The sequence below is a fragment of the Anguilla anguilla genome, chromosome 7, assembly GCF_013347855.1.
Source record: "Anguilla anguilla isolate fAngAng1 chromosome 7, fAngAng1.pri, whole genome shotgun sequence".
In the NCBI taxonomy this organism is placed as follows: Eukaryota; Metazoa; Chordata; class Actinopteri; order Anguilliformes; family Anguillidae; genus Anguilla; species Anguilla anguilla.
In genome coordinates, this window is record NC_049207.1 from 15,378,684 (window position 1) to 15,395,321 (window position 16,638).

Below are 16,638 nucleotides of genomic sequence, written 5' to 3' on the forward strand. Positions count from 1 at the left end.
TAACAGCATTCATGCTGAACTGATAAAAAACAAAAATAATAAACAGCAATTAAGCCTTATTTGTTTTTACAGGCAAGCAGAATGTCTGATATCTCTACAAAATAAAATTAATGGAAAATGTCATGTCATTTGGAATTGGCAGTGTTTTCATAGATTAGCCGCTTTTTGTTCAGAATTAAGTGATGTACAGCTTTCAGCCATTGTTACGAGGCACATACATTTCTATTGGTCCCCTAAACTGCCAGCTAAACAGGGAAGTACAGAATTATACTAAGACCACCCCCTCTTTTTGAGGCTTAGTCCTGCTATTGATGGCTGGTGATTGAGTCTTGTAACCTATTTGTCCTCCTCCCTTGGTCCTGGTGATCAGCAGTAGAACGTGTGCTCCAATTCACATCTGAACCTCCTCCATTTCCTCTGCCCGCCAGATGCCCTCCTCTTCCCTGTATATATGTCTGCTCTTTGCTGCCATGGAGCCCCAGAGAGCTCAATGCTGGCCATCTCTACCTGCCTGAGTTCTTGGGCTGTCACAGGACTGCACACAAAGGGGAATTTTAAATCAAACTACCATACAAAACATGTTATAGGTCTTGGATATGAAGTTAGTGATTTATCATGTAGCGTGCTACTTTCTTGAAAATGTTTTACCTTTACAAACTTACAAATTTTGTTCCATGTAAAATATATCTTTCATATATTGTAATTTAATGAATGTGAAGCAGTTTAAATGCAGGATGCATGTGCTACAGCTGTGACGTAGTAAGTATTCCTTGCACTGTCTCCTGGCACTTAGACTGCCAAAAGGTTTTTCAAAACAGATGCACTTATTTCTAGACTATGGGAGGTGGAATTGTCTTTAAATATGCATCTTCTCTGTGTAAGAACCAGGCAATATTCACTAATATCTGGTATAGAGTTAATATCCCTGGCAGAATCTTTTCTGGAATATTGTATACTGCACTCTATTGTGTTTGAAATTAAATAACGAATTGTTTCTAGTATACATCCTTCCTCGACATTTTTCTTCTTCTTTTTTGACAAAGCCGCTAAATATTTCAAGCGATGCATTTCAGAGCGCTAGCAGACCCATTGTTTATTTATTGCCTGCTGTACAATACAAATGACTTCTCTCCAGTCGCAGAAGGATATCAGAGACAGAGCAAAGTGTAATCAGGCACCATTTTGAAAACCGCAAATCCCTTTATATATCAGCTGCTTTTCGACATTAATGCCTCTTCTGTAGACCAGTTGTAATGAAAGGGACAAAATTTTCCACATTTAAACCTAAAAACTTTGGTCACTCCTTTTGGCACAGAAAACCTGTGCTGGTAAGTACTGTAAATCAGGAACGGTATAATACAAACAGAAATGTAAAATCGAATTGAAGAAAACAAAACAAACGAAAACAAAAAATAAATAATCGTGTAGAGCAATTTCTTGTGGGCTGGAATCTCATTTATATCTGACTGCATTCTCAGTACCCTCTGCATTACCCTGGCCAGCAGGGGGCACATTGCATCTGCTTCATTTAACAGGCGCCTTGCAAGACACGCCCATCATTAACAAAACCAAATCTGTGTTAATGCAACTTATGCAGGATGGAAAGAGAGAGGTGTGGCCAGGCCCTCTCCGAGGACCAGCAGCATCTTGAGCCTGAGAGGCAAACACAAGAGCAGGGTTACATGCCTTCCCCATGATGATGGACCCAGATCAGTACTTGCAGATGCAATTCCACGGTTACAGATGCAAATGACCATAGGTCACGCAGGAGAAGGAGGAGCTGTCAGATGTGCCCTGACTTTCAATGACAGGTCAGTGCAAAAGAACAATGAATTTATACATCCTGCACACTTTGAAGTCTATGCTTTTGACAGCAGCTATGCTGCCCCGAATGCAGTCTTAATAATTTGCATCTCTGCAGCAAAACAGCTAAGAAACAAATCCACCCACATATTCAGTTCTTGTTTTTCAGATGTATGCTGTAACATAACTTAAGATGACTGCACCAAAAAAACGTAAAAGTTTGGGTTTTCCTTCTACTTACATTATATTTGGCTGTAAATCAGGAATTATATTCAAGAGTTTGACATTATAGAAGAGTGATTATTTATACAGAAAACTTTTCATATTGAATTATGCATTTCTGGAATATAACTGATGTAAATGAGCTTGAAATGGTTCCAAACATATTAATATGAAAAGTGATTTTCCTGAATAAGAATCAACAAACTTCCACAAAAAATGCACAGCCCAGAATTGTGGCTGAGTCATTTATACCATACTGTTGTATCCCAGCTCCAGAAGAGCCAAAATCTGAATGTTTACTTTTTTCTTTTATGATTATTTTCAGACAAAATGAGGCATAACAGTAACTGAAAGTACTTTAGAGGTTTTTTTGGGTTTCTGGAATGCTTTCACAGCAAGGCCATCTCAGTGGAGAAACCTCACGATAGTTAGTCACACAATAATGTAATGAAGAGGGAAATGTCTTATTTACAGAGCATTTCTTTTTATTTTTAAATCTACATAGTTGTTGTTCCTTTAAAACTGCTGTCCCAAGGTAGGTACACACACACTTGCTGCAGGCTTTTAACTGCCTACCGTACTGTCTGGTGCATCGCACTGTCTGAATTCCTGAATTCAATATGAGCTGACCCAGGTTTGACCTGGGTTTAATCCTTCTCCTACTGTGTCATGGAAATAAGGACTCCCCGTAGGCTTAACAATTTAGAAAGAAATGTTTAATTTGATGTTATTGGTTTAATGAGAGAACAATCTAGCGTGACATCTCCAACTCTCTTTAACTTAAGTGTGATTGGGGAGGAGGGAAGCAGAATAGCTCACACAAGTAACTGAATTGTTACGTGTAATTAATTTGGACAAACATGTCAATATTGCATATGACTAAGATGTGCGTAGCTTACTTTCTGTAGTGAAATGATATTAATGTATTAGTGGGTTGGCAGAAATGTGCCTTTACTCTTTGAAGATCATCATAGGAATCTGTCTTGCCTCCAACACATGGATCTTTGGCGAGCTAAAACTACCACTCCCAGAACACCTGCTGGGTAGCACCTGGGATCGCTTTGGCTTTAAAATGCACAAACTGTGGATTTGTGTGCTTCAAAAACCTTTAATGAGCACTGACTAGCATGGGGAGGAAATAAAATTTACCCCTGAAAACATATGCTAGAATTATTTAACTAAAAACGTTCGGTGTCACATTCAATGACTACATTACATCAATCTTGAAAATTACAGGAAACAAATTTTAGCTGTAATGGTCAAGAAAATGTATTATCCTTGTCTTTGCTAAACATGCATTCCTTTTTTCCCCTCAAAGAAGCACCCAAGACCAAAACCATGGTCACATGTATAACAAGCTTGGATTCAAATGGACTGCAGTTTTCTAGCATCCGCATGCAGATACTGGAAGAGTCCTAGAAATAAAACGGCCAAGTGACCGAAAGACTGAGTGACGCACACGTAGAAGGGTTTGGATTTCACAGCCCCGGGTCAGTAAGTCTGGGAACATAAGGATGTAACATAATCAATGAAGCAACTCAGGTCAGACCACATGAGACTCGGGCCGCATATAGATTACAGTTGGTTGAATATTATAATGAATTACAAGAGCGTTTAATGAAGAGCTCTGCTGCTGAAGAGGAATTCCTCTGTGGGTCAAAGGGGGACCAGCAGACGAGACGCAAATTGAGCTTTGGAAGCATGACACCTCTTCACTGGTTGGGAAACTCTTTCATCAGTCATATGAAGATGGATGTCTTTTTCAGTGTATGGCAAACAGGTTTCAGAGGACCTTTAGGACCTCAGGAGCTATAAGCCAACCCTACACATTTAAGAAGAATGGAGGATAACCTTGAGTCCGTCCCATGCCTTAACCGTCTCATTTTTATAGTAGGCATTGTTGCAAAATCTGGAAACCTCATTGAGCAAGCCTCAAGTCATATGACGTTTCTGATTCCATAAATCAGGCTAACAGGCTCTAATGATGTAGCATTTTCCATTTATGAAAATGCTCAGAACTGAGAACACATGACAACAGTTACTGTATACACAAACAAAGCTCTGTCAAGGTTTACAAGCAGGTTTTTCAGCAAATGGACTAAGCTTCAGAATTAAGTTATCACAGAAACTTCAATAAGGCATAGCTAAGAACAGCAGGGTTCCAATTTTTTTACAATATTACTGGCCATTTAACTTGTGTACAGGTGGCTGCAGATATCAGCAGTCGAACATGAATATCTGTACTTCTCTTAAAACAGGCGGATAAACTGCTGATTACCTTGGGTCTTGTGGTACTGTAGCAAGAACAGACATCTTCTTTCTTAAAAATTATTTTATGTTTTTTATACCACTTACAACCTTGCCCCCTTTTAGCTTCTTCGTAGCTTCTTCTGTGTTCTTTTATAAAAGTTTAATTATTTATTCTCTTGGATTAAGTTGACGACAAGTATGTCTGACTTCTATAGTTTTAAATCTGCCAACATACAGGGGACTGTGTATAAAATGGGCTATAATTCCTACATGGAGCACCCAATGGATGTGAATACCCACAAATTGAAGGTGACAGTCTGCACTTTGATTTCATATTCATGGTTTCATACAGAGCCAAAACAACAAAAACTGTTACTGTCCAAATACAAACCATACTGTATATCTCGCACATTGCAACCGAAGCTTAGACATTTACAAATATGTTGAATGTTACTGCTGATTTAACTGGAGGAAATGCTTCTGGAAAGCCTGAAATATGACACCATGTACTGCAAATGATATTGCTAGCGGTGAAAGGTCACAATATACTGTACATAGTTTCTCAACATACCTTTCACACATGTCAGGGTCATTTTCGAGTAAATGTAACATATTCCCAACTCTCACTCTGAACCTGCTTTAGGACAATTTCCACTGCAAATGAACAAAACATTACTACATGATCTTACTGACATATAGATGTTCCTGAGGGTTGGAAAATAGCCTCATCCTTAGTTAAATTAAATTAAGGAACAATTTTTTTATTGATTTATGAACTAAAGCCATGCTGGAGTTCATAAATCAATAAAACGTCCCTGAGGAAGTATTGCTTTTTTTCATTGTTTGAGGCACAGGGTTAATCCTGAAAGGTTGTTGCAAATATTTTAAATATTATGTGACTTGTCAGTCAGTAATAGCTTTTTGCAGCGCTGTCAATGTAATTGCGTACAAAATGAAGGTAAATGTATTTTTGCATATTTGTTAACAAATGCACTTTTCAGATTATTAACCAATGAATGCAAATCACAGTTTTTAAGTAGCTAATTAGAAAATGTAGTCTTGAATAAATGCAATTGTGAGCTGTACTAAACATATGGTTTAGGTAACAGTGCATGGATTTAGAGATGAAATGCAAAGTGCCATTGGAATATTAGCTGTATGTTTATTTTGTATAACCGAACAGAGGAAAATAGAAAATGTAATGCAAAATAAAATATGCACCAGAGCTGACTATGCACGCCAACATGTCGACTTCTTTATAATCCTGCTGGACAAGGAGAGTGGATTTCACCTGGCCCAGGTCCTCCTAGGCCTGAGGCTGGTAATATTCTGAATATATTACCTATTCTAAAGTTAAACCATTAGGCCTTTATGCTTAGGTTAATGACCTCTGTCATCTGAACTGCTACACATCAAAAGACATTAGAGGAAACAAAAAGACATGTGAAATAGTTTCTTCAGTCCTGTCTGGATAACTATGATTATACAATGTTTTGACAGACCGGTTTCCACATGAAAACTTTCTAGACTCAATTAAAATAAAGAGGGGAAATGCACCACCACAAGAAGATAATTATGCAGAAGCTTAAGCTTGTGACAAATATTAATGCAGCTTTTCAGAAGAAAAGCTGAATTTCAGGAATGTGGATTGAAACTCTGTGATATGCTGCAAGACAGAAAGTGTGATCGCCAACAGAGCAGTGGCAGGAAAGTGGAGAAGTAAGACATGCAGAGGAATGGAATAAGCACGAGGGTGAGTAGATCAGAACAAAGTTGGAGAGACTGGGTTGGGGCCAAATAATGGAGTGCTTTGGAGATATGCAGGATGATTCAGAAGTTTATCCAAAATTTTACTGGGAGTCCGTAGAGCTAGTCTTGCAAAAAGTACAGTTTGTAGCTTTGTGTCCAACTAAAACTTTCTCAGGATTTACTGCTCCTATTTTATCTTCAAGAAGAAACCCAAGGTGCCCTTTAACGTTAAAAAATTATTAAAACACCAACTTAGAGGAGGGGGGAGGGGGTTGAAAATCAGACAGAAAATCATAGAATCTCCCAGCCTTACTGCACATGCCGTGTAAATAAGTAAATAAAGTTTTCAAGATGCTATTAGTTTGTAGCCTAATATGTGGCCATGTTATATGGTTTACATTTCAGATCCCTTTTTTCCTTAGGCCATTGCAGAGAAGATATAGGATTACTTGCATTTCAGCAAATTGGCGTCCATATTACATTTCAACAGGGCCATAATTACAGTGATGTGCTGGGAACTAGTCCTTTACAGATGTCCCGGGGAATGTTGATAAGGTTCATGATGGCAAATATCAAAGCTGTGTGAGAAATCCTTGAATCTGTATTTTTTCATTGCTTACTTTATACTGCTATGGAATACATTATGTATTGCCTAGATTAAGGTCAGAGCAAAACATAGGCCATTACTATTACTATGGGTTGTGCTTACTGTACCACAATATTCTACATCCATGCTTTTCAATTCTCATACAGGAAACGCTTAGTCCCTTTTAGAAATAAAGCATATATTAACCTTGGCATGCATTTGCAGTTTTTTTTTCTTCATATTTTCAAATCTTTCATATGATCTAATCAGCAATTAAATTCTTCCTACCTTGCCAGCACGTTTAAATGTATCCAGATTCAGGTAGTGCACAACAATTGGAAATGCGGAACAAGAACTAGTCAAAGCAGATATTACCACACAAGTATTGCGCATTCATTACAAACGTGCCATTTGAGTCAGCATTGCTGCACCACAAAAGCGAGCCAAATGTGAAGAGAATCCGAGGGAAGGAGAGGGGAACATGGGCATGAATATGGAAACTGAATCGAATGAAAAACTGTCTGAAGTATTTCAGGGTGGCAGTACAGATGATGAATTGTAAACAGCAGGTGGGTGGTCCTGAGATTATTCCCTGTGGTGAGCGATTAATGTTTTCCAGTGCCTAACAGTCAAAGGGATAAACAATCAAAAGGTCCAAAGTGAAATTTGGATACAGAATTGAAAAGTGATGGCCGAGGGGAGCCTTACCGTCAGCCTCCAGATCTTCCCACGTGTCTTCACTGTAAACAGAGTGACATACCGAGTGTTCTCTTGGAATTGGCCCCTCTCAGAGTGATTCACATGACCATAATGAAACAGGGATGTCATTGGAATGACAGCTGTTGGCTGGGAGTTTGACTGAAGACAGATTTCGAGAGAACAGTGCCAACATTTTCAGCAGCGACTGCATATGTGTTTCTGATTGCCCAAACACTGGAAACGCCTCTGGATCTGACATGGTCAGAAACAAGTGAGTACTGTATTCGCAACATACACAGCAACCTTCTCAATGTTAAGTCCACTTTTACAGACTTTACATTATTTATGATGAAAAGGGACTTTTTAATTAAAGTTGAAAGTACAATATCATAGACGAGTATACTGACAATTTTGCTGTTTATGTATTAGTTACAGGTATGGATTACACAATCTAATGAAACGAGAACATACTGAGAGCTCCAACAAATAAAACCAGAGCATTCCAAGTATTCCACCTAATGTAATTAACAGATACCGAGTACTCCACCTAACGTAAGGAATACATATTGAGTACTTCAGCAAATGAAACAATCACATATTGAGTACTCCATCTAATGAAACTAATGCACACTGTATTGAGTACTCCACTGAATGTAACAAGCACACACGGAGGACTTTAATGAATGCATACTGAGTGCCCCACCTAATGTAACTAATACATATCGAGTGCTACACCTAATTTCACTTCTCATATAGCCAAGCAATATACAGATCCGAACCCTTTCAAATGACTCAGTCTTCAAAGAAAAATAAAATAAATACTATGTAAAGCAACAATATAAACACTGAGCTGTATTTTCTCAAATATAAAAAAACCTTCTACTTTAATTACTATTGTATGGTGTTACAAGGATGGTTGGTTGGCTGATTTTACAGTGAACTTTGGACATGAGACTCAAACTTGTACAACCCAAGCGGGGTGTTTTATTTACAAAAGTGCCCCCAACAATTGTACAAACATTTATATAGGCTATTTACAAAAACTAAATAATCAGCCTATGCAATTACACCCACCTACTGCCAACCACCCTACAGCAGCTGACCTGCTTACTCTACATTATCCATTTTATTTGCATATAATATCCAATTATCTCACAGAAGAAATTACGTTATTTTTTTACACATATAAATCATTATATATTATCAGTTGCTACTTTATATATAATAATCACATACCTAATTGGGTACGCGAAAATATTACCAGCTGCTCTTTACCGTCTCCCCCCCTCAAAAATAGCCAATTCTTCTTGACCAGCGATTCCAATAAAATTGCACAGAATCGTGACGTTCGGATTACGTCATTGCAGTTTGAACATGATGGAACAAACGGAACAAAAAACGGTTGGTAGCAGCTCCTAACATTGCGCTTATTGAACATCTTTAAAATACATCTATTTCATGTTTGAAACCAGATATTTATGTTTAAGTTATTTGCAGTACATTATGGTGGTGAACAGATGTACAGTAGTGAATGCGTTTGAGTTGAGAAACCGGCAAATATTAATGCTGCGCACTACATTTATGAAAGCGGTGTACTCGTGCCGAACAACCGCTACCATAAGCAGATACACAGTTTAAAAAATAGCGTCCTGTCCAGAACAGAGGGTTCGCTCTGTCACATATGGAATCAACAAAAACTTTCTCAAGTTATAAAATACATTTAATAAATAAATGAATACATAAAAAACTTAAAAAACAAATCTCTGTCTGCTTTATGGAATTGTCTAGAATAAATTAGCTTGCTTGTTTCAATAGTCCCAGCACTCTTGAATAAACTGAGTTTTACTTCCATTAGGAAAGTTCCATAACGGTTGCTCGTGGTCCCTATAACTCAAGCTACAGTGTACAGTGTAGGTGCTGAGGTTGCTGACACTGGGATCTTCTCAGCACTTTTTCTGGTCCAGCTCCCAATCACATTCAGCACCATTAGATGTTCTCTGTAAGTACCATTGAAACCAATTACACGTTGAGCAGGATTGCTTGGTGCTTTGGCACAGGCCATGCCGATCAGTCCAGTTTGTTTCCTAAGGAAGCCTGGACACTGTCTGTGCTTGGCTGGATTCTAGAATGTCTGTTCGTGTAACAGGAAAGCTCAGAGTGTGAATTTCTCTTTATCTGCACATCTCATGTTGGGTGTTGCCTGCTTATTCAGGCCTGTCTTTCTTTACTCAGGAGTTTATTGGCCCATGGAATCTGTCCTCACTGAGATTAATGTGTTTTATTTGGATATAGAGAAGAAAAAAAATGTGCTTAGGGAAAGAGAGGGAAGGAAACTGACCATAGCTGTGACTATTATGCTGCAGTTAGCCATAATGAAACTTAGAGCAGGTGAGCCAGCTGGTGGGCTGTCGTCATGATTTAGCCACCTATTACATGAGGTGAATGCAGTACTACTGGTGTGACTATTTCAGCAAAAGACTGTTAATAGGCAATATTCCTGAAGGCTGTCACATATAGCCGTAACATAAACAACATAGCTCATAGGCCAGTGTCATTACTTACCTTAATACCTAAGCATTTTTGTTAAGGAATATAAGTATGCATGTGTGCTTTGGATGGATTCTGGTGTGCATTCTACTGACCGGCAGCTGAGAAGACTCGTGCAGACGGCACCGATGTTCCAGGAATGGACAGATAACATTTTGCGAATTCTGCCAGTCGAGGGAACCGTGACTCTTTCCACCAGTCAAGGAGATTTGTGTGTAATGACAGAGAAACATCTTTCTAATCTAAAATCTAATCACTAACATTAGGCTATTCATTGAAAAGGTGTAATTAAGTTTAACCATTTAATCAATACAATTAATCAATCAACATTATTATTAACTATTAACAGTTACTTGATTAACTGTTAACATCCCTATTCCAGGTCCTTCATGACATTATGAGAACCTGATGTATTGGCAAATAAAAGCATTCTGTCCTGCTAAGTCTGAGTCTGAGCGAAGCACTCTTTTGCCTTAGAGAATCACTGTCCATGTTATAGTGATATGTAATAGTTAGCTGTAGTTTTGGTATTTTTCTGCTCTTAATCCCTCTACCAACCTTATCACTCTCCTAGTCTCCCTCCTTTTCCATCTCACCCTTTCTCCCCCTTCATCCCTTCTTGGTGGTGCTATCTAGCTAGCTGATTAGGCTAGTTGTATTACCCCTAGAACTATAGAACTATAGTTTTCAGTTTTTTAATGTTATTCATTTTGTTTCATTGTCAAGCCTCCGTTTGCACTGCAAAAATGCCAAATTTACCCCATGTACTGTATGTGCCCACCGTTGATGCACAAACCTAGAGGATGAGGTCGAGGGTAATGTTATGGTGTCATTTTTTTCAGTTTCCTAAGAGTGATTCAATTCAGAAGAAATAGGTGGCATTTTTGAAAAGTAAAAAAAAAAAAAAAAAATTGAATATATTAAATATATATATATATATATATAATTATCAGAATAAATGTTCCTCGTGAACTTTAACTTCTTGTCTCAAGTGGTTATGCAATGCTTTGGATAAAAGCGCTATATAAATGCAGTCCATTTATATAAATGCAGTCCAATGTGTTTATGACATGTAGCCTAATTAAATTTCTGTGTGGGAAATACGCAGTTTCAGTGCATTTTGCCTATGTTTCAATCACTCGAGCCTCAAAGCTATTTAAAGCTTCAGTAGTTGTCTAATCTTGACCTTTTGTTGCTTTCAATATTTGTGTCCAATGCAAATGTTTATTTTAGGTCTTGGGTGCTGAGAAATAACATAAAGCCGAATATCTCTGTTAAGAATTGAAAACACCCCATAGGGCACATGTGGTTCTGATGCACTGTGCTCGGGTGGATCAGATGGATACAGTAGCTTGGTCTGGCAGCAGAGAATACAACTTTATCTGTATTTGAAGCTTTGCACGGCACATTTAATCACAAAACTGATCTTAAAGGGAAATGCCGCCCTTGGTTTTTATTTTCTTCCTTATAAAAGAGTAGCTGTCCTTGTTATTAAAATGAGCTTTGTTAACTCTACATGCAGTGAGTGCAGAGATATAGCCACAAACTAATGTGCATGCTCTAGTATCCTGCTTTACTATTGACAATGGGGTAGGTGCTAGGGGCAGGTGTCAGTCAATGGCAGTCACAGGTTGGCAGTCCTACTGAATACAAATGGTGGGACTGGGCATTAGCCTACTACTTGGCCTGGAAACTGTTCTTCAAGTGAGACTAACAGTACTTACTAGCAATGTAGCCACTAAAGAAAGAAAATCTAGATGCATGGTTTTTCAGTTCAGTTTCATTTTGTGCTTGTTCTACTGAAAAGAAAATATTTCTGTGCAGGGATTGCTTAGGCCAACAACTTATAGAGACTTAATCAGTTACGCCTTGATTAAATGAGATTAATGTTGTTTTGCGGTAGAATTTCCCTTTAATATTAATTGAGATGCTGGCTGTGTTCATATTTTTTTCCCCATATTGTCCAGTCTCTCAACAGCAAGGAAGAGAATGGCAAGCACTGTCCATGAGAGATGAAGTCCTGCAGTTCATCTTAAAACTCCTGTGAAAATTTCCATAGTAATCAACCCCCCAGGCCTGCAGTCATTTCGATTGATTTTCTGGAATGGGGAGGGCGAGCTAAAATCCAATGTAATGACATGATTGATGTATTTTGGGATTGCCGTGGGCAAATGAGAAAGAGCTAAGGTGTAAAGTTTTGGGAAATGGGCTCACAAAGTTCCTGCCCCTGTCAGAAAGCAGTGATGAAAGGTGAAGTATCCTTGAGCAGTCAGCGAGCAGGGACATGTAGTCCCAGGTGGTCTGGGGATTGGGAGTGTGCTGACTAGAGAAACTCCTCTCCTTGAGAGAGCTTGTTGTTTTAGAGCTGGTATATTTGTCTTTTCTGATTTCAACAGGAAAAGTGGGGAATGTTAGTTTTTGTAGTGGAGCCACAGATCAGCCAATCTTGGGGTACTGGGTGTGCCAATATCAGTTTACCTACGTGCGGGTGCGTTGTAGAATGGCTTAACCCTCCTGTGTAATTGGCAAGACTATCTAGCCTGTTTCTTGTTTTTTTCTTCCTTTTTAGTGAGTGTGTTCAGCTGTTGTGTCTTGCAGACACATTATTTGGAAAAAAAATTGAGTCAATCAGGGGTCACTGGATTTTTGGCTGTGGGCTATACTTTAGAATGAAGATCCCCACAACAAAAACACAAGTGCCAAAACTTACTTTTGGATTGGACGTGCCTATCGTCACGACTAAGTGTTCATCTGGAAAGAAGTAAGCCTTGACTCTTGTTCACCCCTTTAATATTTTAGGTAAGGTATTTCATCGTCAAGTAAACACTGGCCTCTTCTGAGTATATCATTTAAGAATGTACAGTAGATGAGGGAGGCAATTCAGTCCAACCACAAAGTGGTTCAGCTTTTACATTCACTAAAAGAATTAAGAAATTGCTGTGTGAGCATTGCCTTTAATCCATATATTACAGATAGAAACTCTGTGGTTACATTGCTGATAAATTGGTGAAAACTTATTTGCAATAAATTCATGTGCGTAGTTTTCCTCTGTTGATTCCGTTCACATTTGATACTAAGGAATATTGATAGTCTTCATCGGCAGCGTTGCACATTTTGAAGGATCTTTTGATAAGCAGGCCATTTGACGAAGTCAGTGCTCCATTTTTTTTGCTTGTTTTTCCAGTCATGGAAGGAAAGGACATCATTAAAAAGAGGTTATATTGTTGCATCATATTTGTTCACTTTAGGAAGACAGCTGAGGATAGCATGGTGGTTTTTTGTCAGATCCCCACCATTTTGTTTGATGGTGAAAGAGGGTGACCTTGTCATACTGCTGTTTGCCTTGCAAACACAGTGAGGGATTTAGCTCACACTTCCTCTTTCTGTCCATAAGCTCAGTGCATGAGAGCTCCGATGGTTAACCAGAGCCCCTAATTTATAACTTTTAAAATAATATTTTAAAAAATGAGAGTTTGAAAATTAAAATGAACTATGTGTGACTCTTTTTTCCAGTTCTGTCAACTGATTGAAGTGCACAATATGGAGAGAATGAAATCTAATCAGCAGTTTCTCAAAAGCATGTCAAGTGCAAAACAAGACTGAATTAAGCTTAAATCAATGTGAAATGTGGGCTATATAAATTGATATTTACTGGGAACAGTGTATTATGTAAAGGCTATGGATGATTATGAATATGTGCAATATTAATTACAAGACTATGATTTTGATGCAATCAAACTCAGATTGCAATGTTATAGGTCTGAACCTCATTTTATTTTCTGTGTGTGTGTAAGGGGGGAGGGGTAATCCATAGTATATCTGTTCTGTACTTAAGAAGTCAAAAATCATAATTTTCAAAGTGACAGATGTTGTTTTATTGACAATAAGATGTTTAACCTTAAATGTTTTCCAGGGGTTTTGGTACATAAGATGCCAAACCTTTAACATCTGTGAAGACAGACAAAATAAATCAAATGCACTCCACTGTAATGGTACAGGGCACAATAAGTTTAGTACAAGTGAGAAAATATATCTTGAAGCCACCATGTCACTGCATTTCATCAAAATTAATGTATGAGTAAAAGCAAGGCAATCTTTGGTAGCCGACTGCAGAGTGATGTCACAGTTTCCACTTCAGGTTGGATTTGGTCTTGAAGTTTTTCTCCTTCACAGATAGTCCCCACACAAGGGCCAGAGAATGCATTGCCATAATTTACCCGTGGCAGCTGCGCACTGGAGGGGTTCCAGGCAGTGCTCTACCACTCTCCCAAACTGCCACTTGACTGCTTGTCTTTTGAGAGACTCCATTCACCTCACTTGCGTGGTGAATGCCACCATGCGTACCCGCACACATACATGTGAACATGCATACGAGCAAACGCAGTCTTGCGCACACATGCACGCGTGCCCAAACACACTCATATAAACAATATTGTCCTATTCCACATATGTAAATGCAATCCTAACGGCACATCCACGGAAACATAAATCCAACCGACTAAGTGGTGTGAACCTGAATAAAAATAAACTCATGAAATATATACAGTATATGTTTTCGGTGAATGCATGAATGCACAAGCCAAATAACCACAAATAAAGCGCAGCACACATTATGTGCTGTCAGTATTAATCCATTGTAGTCGATGCTGGCCTTTGGAATATTGGCACAGAGAAGCACGACACCCTTCCCAAAATCGCTCCTGCCAGCCGGAGGTTTAAGTCTAAAGCCCATCTGTTGCGCCATTTCTCTCGTTACCAAGCCCTATGTGATGAGTTACAGCACGAGAAGACAAGGAAAGGAGTGGGGTGGGGGTGGGGGGGGGGGGGGTGGAGGCATACTGTAGTACACCTCACTGACTCTGCTTGTCCTTGTACTGCAAATACGGCAAACGTGGGGCAGAGTTACTCATCGTGCTCTGGCTCGAGCAGCCAAGGTCTGACACTCATATTCTTGTGCCTTTGTGGAAATGAACAAGGGAAGCCAAATTCCTAAATGCAATTAAAGCGACTGAAGGGGGGAAAAAATGAAAACAGATGCTGAGGGCAGGTTCACGTGGCCGTTAAAGGAATTGCCATGGAGACCAGGACTGAAGTGTCTGGATCCTGGCAAACCTGGCACACGCTGCAAGAGTGTGCATAATGCTCAAATGGGGAAGAGTAAGCAGCCATTTAATAAACCAAACGCTCTTTATGTTCTTCTGTCCAAATTGCTGTGTTTTTATTTTAATTTAGGTCTAATCAGGACTAAAGGCATTGTAAGCATACGGTATATACAGTACATGAATCTGTAAACTCTTGGTGCTGTGTATTTTTCTGTCTCATTTTAAATCCCTTCAGTTCTAAATGGTAATCAGGTTTTTTGCCTTGTTGCTGAACATGTAGTATAGTAACTCAGCAGGACTGAAAAACAGTCCTCGCCCCCTTTCTACAGAAAGCTAAGTGCAAGGATGGTCACAAAGAATCTCCTTTTCCACCACTAATTATATCTCAGAACCAAGAGTGTGCTTTTAGTACTTTTTTTGATGAACGAAAAGCTACATCTCCACACTTTCATGGAAATGAGAAGCGCTTGGCAGAGGAGTGTCAGGTTTTTCTCTGCAGGGATTAATATCTGTTCATGGCTGGGTGGCATGTTTCCATAACAGAATGCGGCACTGGTTTCAGATGCTGTCGTTTTAGGAGCGCCAGGCGACTGCTCCGAGCAGCGTCTGTCGGGGAGAGCCACCAGTCTGCCCGCAACCACACGCGCGACAGCAAGTCGCTTTTAAACGCCTCGCTTTAAAACGCTGCTTATTTTCGTCCAGGACTCGCGGCCATCCAGTGCGTAGGGCACCCAGACATAGATACACAAACACACACACATACACACACACACACAAACACTCAACCCGAGTGTGCGAGAGGAATCCTGGATTGTAAGGTCAGAAGAGGGACCAGGAATGTACTACCACTTATTCATGCTGTCAGCTTCTTGGTGACCCCTGGTATGATATGTTATAGCCTTAAAGAGACCGCTGGAGTCGTTTCACCGCTGAACCTGACCACGCTCCAGGACTGAGCCCTGAGACTGAGGCAGTCCATTAGAAACCTCATACGAAAGGTAAGCAGGATTGTTTTTCATTTTTTATCAATGTTAATGCGATAAAACAACTGAATTCCGACATCTATCCCTCTTGTGAGTGGGGGTTATTTAAAAATAATTGATGCTCATTCTCAGATTGTGAAAAGGCGGGTCATCTTACTTATGCAATCACATGGTATTTAATACTTTCATATATTACTGCCTTGGTGTTAATCTGCTTTTCATAATATTTTAACCTAAAATTACTGTATATGTCAACTGGCACAAATGAATTGCATAATTCTAAATGGGGTTGTTTTCAGTATTAATGTGACTGCAGCAACTCAATCAAAAACACATGCTCCGCAACTATATCTCAGCATGATGTAATGCCTGTGCAGTTTATGTATGAATAATCACACACAGTTTGCTTTAAATCATTTTTTAAGCTCCTGACAGCTGTAATGCCGAATATTTTGCACATTGAGTCAATGCAGTTATGGCTACATCTTGAAATCTCCAGGGTATCTGGTCCTTGTTTTCTGTAAAATACTTTGAAGAGCTGACGTGGAGAGGGTCAGGACATCCACTGAGGTATGGGCTGGTGCTATGAACAGTCCCAAGAAAAAAATGTACCAGCTAACATAACAGCCGCTTCATCAAAGCCTATATTAAAGCCTTTTTTTCTGTTAAATGTACCAGTAATAAAAAAATATTTTCT

At 39.1% G+C, this 16,638-nt stretch overlaps 1 protein-coding gene across 2 annotated transcripts in view; it reads left to right on the forward strand.

Annotated features, from left to right (window-relative positions):
• Nucleotides 1–15,278: 15,278 nt before the first annotated feature.
• The window catches only part of sema3ab (sema domain, immunoglobulin domain (Ig), short basic domain, secreted, (semaphorin) 3Ab), a 115,767-nt gene continuing 114,407 nt past the window's right edge, over nucleotides 15,279–16,638 (forward strand). Inside the window, exon 1 of one of the 2 annotated variants that reach the window (XM_035425495.1) lies at nucleotides 15,279–15,956. The gene's annotated coding sequence lies outside the window, so the exon portion shown is untranslated. The remainder of the gene's footprint in view (nucleotides 15,957–16,638) is intronic. The other variant, XM_035425496.1, reaches the window with a different exon arrangement.